The sequence below is a fragment of the Kryptolebias marmoratus genome, linkage group LG1, assembly GCF_001649575.2.
Source record: "Kryptolebias marmoratus isolate JLee-2015 linkage group LG1, ASM164957v2, whole genome shotgun sequence".
NCBI classification, from domain to species: domain Eukaryota; kingdom Metazoa; phylum Chordata; class Actinopteri; order Cyprinodontiformes; family Rivulidae; genus Kryptolebias; species Kryptolebias marmoratus.
Window position 1 is genome coordinate 7,822,652 of NC_051430.1, and position 2,852 is coordinate 7,825,503.

General features: G+C 39.9%; 1 protein-coding gene across 1 annotated transcript in view; it reads left to right on the forward strand.

The window, feature by feature from the left end:
• Positions 1-1,054: 1,054 nt before the first annotated feature.
• The window catches only part of adora2aa (adenosine A2a receptor a), a 16,851-nt gene continuing 15,053 nt past the window's right edge, over positions 1,055-2,852 (forward strand). Inside the window, exon 1 of the mRNA XM_025005577.2 lies at positions 1,055-1,356. The gene's annotated coding sequence lies outside the window, so the exon portion shown is untranslated. The remainder of the gene's footprint in view (positions 1,357-2,852) is intronic.

Sequence of the window (2,852 nt, forward strand, 5' to 3'; positions counted from 1 at the left end):
GATCACTGAGTCGTGAGGAAAAAGGAAGTCCGCCCTCTGTCAGTCCTAGAGTTTTACTTCTCAAGTATAAAAAGAATAATCTGGTTTTTATCAGGTTCTAAAATTATTCAGATCTAACCTCAAGTGAACAAAAACAACAGCTACCACCGTGTTCTTATTTAATAAACAAAACTTGTTTTAATTGCAGGAAAAAAGAGTCTCTCTAAAAATAAAGGATGCACAGCTTAGGTTTGTAAGAACTTCTGGAACAATGTCCTTTTAGACAGATGAGACCAAAGTAATGTTTACCCAGAAAGCACCATGACTGGAGAAAACCAAACCCAGCGTATCAGCACAAACACCTCAAACCAGCTGTCAGCACGGGTTGACCCCAGGATATAAAACCTAAATTATGGTGTTAGCTGAGTGATCAACGATCAATCTATAAGCCATAACATATCATAAAATGTAACATAGGGACAACAAACACTGCTAACCTAAAGGTAATCACTGCAATGCCATGAAGACCAGTTAAAAAAACAAAAACAGATTCACAAAGTCAGAAATAAAATCCACACAATTAATTTTTTTCACCGGTGAACATGTCCTTAAATTAAAATGCTGGAATGGTCCAGTCAGAGTCCAGACCTTTACCTGACTGAAATGCTGTGGTGGGACCTTTAGAGAGCTGAGCAGAAACAAATGTCTGCAAACCTCAATAAACTGAAACAATGTAAAGAAGAGTGGGCCACAATTCCTCCACAACCATGTGAGAGACTGATAAAGTCCTACACAAACTGACTACTGAGAGCTGGGTTCTTTAAGCTGCTGGATTGAAGGAACTTTGTATAGAAGTGTGGGCCAAAATTCATCTACAACCACGTGAGAAACAAACAAAAAAAAGAATACAGAGCTACTGCTGCTGAAGGAGGTTATACAAGCTGCTGGATCTTGAGGACTTAGGCTGTTTTTTTGTTTTTTTTTTCACACAGCTTTTTTATTTATTTTTGCCTTCACTTTTGTTTAATAAACCCCAACATGGCGGAATCTGTTGTGTTTGTAACTTTAGTCCTGTTAGTGTTTGATGAGCTGCACATGCAGGAGTTTTAGATGTGGAGGGGGAGAGAGGAGCAGCTCTCATCTGTGCACCCATTCACTCGCACTTCTTCACATGCAGGCGGAAACTCTGCGGAGCGCTCGTCGATGTTTTGTTTCTCCTCCTGTAGTTCCTGGACGTCAGCGGCGTGTCACACCCAGCTGCTGCTGGTTCGAGTCAGGACGATCCTTCTGCGTCATTTAGAGAGTTTTAATCACCTCTTCAGCCACGCTTGGATTTTATTTTATTTTATTTAAGTAAGTGAGCACCTGGCAGAGAAGGTAAGTCCCTTTTTATTGTCTCATTATTTCAGCATTTAGAGGCTTTCTGCTGCTGAGAAGTGTGTGAAAACACGTGGGGGAGTTGATTCTGCTTTCTGCTTGGTTCCACAAAAACAAAACAGTTTTTTTTCGTGAAGTGTGTGTGTGGGGTGATGAGCATCATGTCCCTGAACTGCACACAGCTTCACTCAGTAAAGTGTTGCCTTCACTGTTATCTGGACAAGCTGGTGTCTAAGTTTATTAGCTCATGATAATGGTGGGTTTATTTAGAGTTAATGCTTTTGCCCGTATGTCTGTTAGCGAAATATCTCACGACCCGGACGACTGGTTTTATTGAAATTTGCGGACCGTCCTCATTGGATTTACACCTAAAACCGATTAACTTTTGGACTCATTCCGATTTAAAATGACCGCTACATACATCTGATATCAGACAATACAAAAATGGCTGTATCTCAGTCAGTTTTGTTGCCATTGAGCTAAAATGTAGTGTGGTAGTAGCTGAGAGTGATCCCCAACACGTAAAATGACTATAATTCAGCCATTTTTCCTGATCTTTCGCTATAATTTGGTGTGGTTGTAGCTGATAGACGTTCACAACTCATACTCCAAGTGTGAGATGTTTGCTTGGAACCTCAGCATTCACTGTCGGAGTCAACCCTGTCTGTCTGTTAGCAAAATATTTCATGAACCACTGAACAGATTTTAATGAAACTTTCAGAAAACAATCACTGAAGGTTCGTCTATAACTGATTCATTTTTGGAGTCGGTCCGATTCACAACAGCCACTACAGCTAATTAACACGAACCAACATGAAAACGGCTACAGCTCTGGTAATTTTACAGCTATGGAGCTAAGGTTTGGTGTGGTAGTAGTTGATCCTCAACACATATTCCGAGCACTAACACATCTCACAATGTTTCCCTATATCATACGAGAGTGCACACCATGTAATTTACAAGGTTTGATCTGAATGCTTACAACTCTATTCCTCTCATCAGAAGATCTTAATCTAACTCTGGCATGAAAGTATGGAGGGAAAATGGTTCCAAATTACCTGTGCGTGTGTAAAAGGATTTGTGCGTGTGTAAAAATATTTGTGCGTGTGTAAAAGGATTTGTGTGTGTGTAAAAGGATTTGTGCGTGTGTAAAAGGATTTGTGCGTGTGTAAAAATATTTGTGCATGTGTAAAAGGATTTGTGCGTGTGTAAAAGGATTTGTGCGTGTGTAAAAATATTTATGTGTGTGTAAAAATGTATTTGTAACTCGTGTAAGCATCTTTGTGTGTAAGTTTGGATAGTTGTATCTGTGAAAAATGATTGTAAGCCTTAAAAAGAAAATAAACCTTTTCCTACGCCTCTAAATGTTGAAAATGTACACACAAGTCGCCAGATACACACACACAAAACTGCAGTTACGTACAGATCCAGTTACGAGTGCACAACTATTTTTGAGACTCATTTCACGCTTCCGGGGAGCTCCCAGATTTGTGCGT